General features: G+C 28.7%; 1 protein-coding gene across 1 annotated transcript in view; it reads right to left on the reverse strand.

The window, feature by feature from the left end:
• LOC127723815 (uncharacterized) overlaps positions 1-267 on the reverse strand; it is a 9,877-nt gene extending 9,610 nt beyond the window's left edge. Inside the window, exon 1 of the mRNA XM_052230545.1 lies at positions 145-267. The gene's annotated coding sequence lies outside the window, so the exon portion shown is untranslated. The remainder of the gene's footprint in view (positions 1-144) is intronic.
• Positions 268-574: the final 307 nt, after the last annotated feature.

Raw genomic sequence — 574 nt, forward strand, 5'->3', positions numbered from 1 at the left:
CCTTTTATAAAAATTTCACTTATTATAACATGTATAAATGGATCTATTTTTTTAACATTATACAAATGAAATTGTTAAACACATGTAGTAATAAAAGTTCATCACAAATATATCAGTCACATGTATAGTTATATATTAGCATACCTATTTTCCTATTGGTGTTCAGATTTATTTCTTCTTAAGCTTCGAAGATTTTGCTTTCGAATTTTGAAAATCCATTTTTCATTATACCATTGCTTTCTTTCTGCATGAAAGACAATTCATGTAATACCTGAAATCAACATTATTTTAATCAAATTAAATATGATCTTGAAGTGCAGCAGGACATTCAGAACATTAATTTCGATGATCAACGGTTAAGTTCAAAACTCGACGTCTATTTACCAAGAGTTGTAATGGTGGTATACATGTATAAAAAGGCTGGTATGCTGAATCTCACTTTATTCATAACGACAAAATCTGAGGGCCAAAATGTACATGTCAATTGTTCTTGGGTGTTACACTTAAAGTTACAAAGTAGCATTTAATGCACACGTATGTTTATTAGATCTTAGCATATAACCATATTTCCAAA

The sequence above is a fragment of the Mytilus californianus genome, unplaced genomic scaffold (genome assembly GCF_021869535.1).
Source record: "Mytilus californianus isolate M0D057914Y unplaced genomic scaffold, xbMytCali1.0.p SCAF_13, whole genome shotgun sequence".
Lineage (NCBI taxonomy): Eukaryota > Metazoa > Mollusca > Bivalvia > Mytilida > Mytilidae > Mytilus > Mytilus californianus.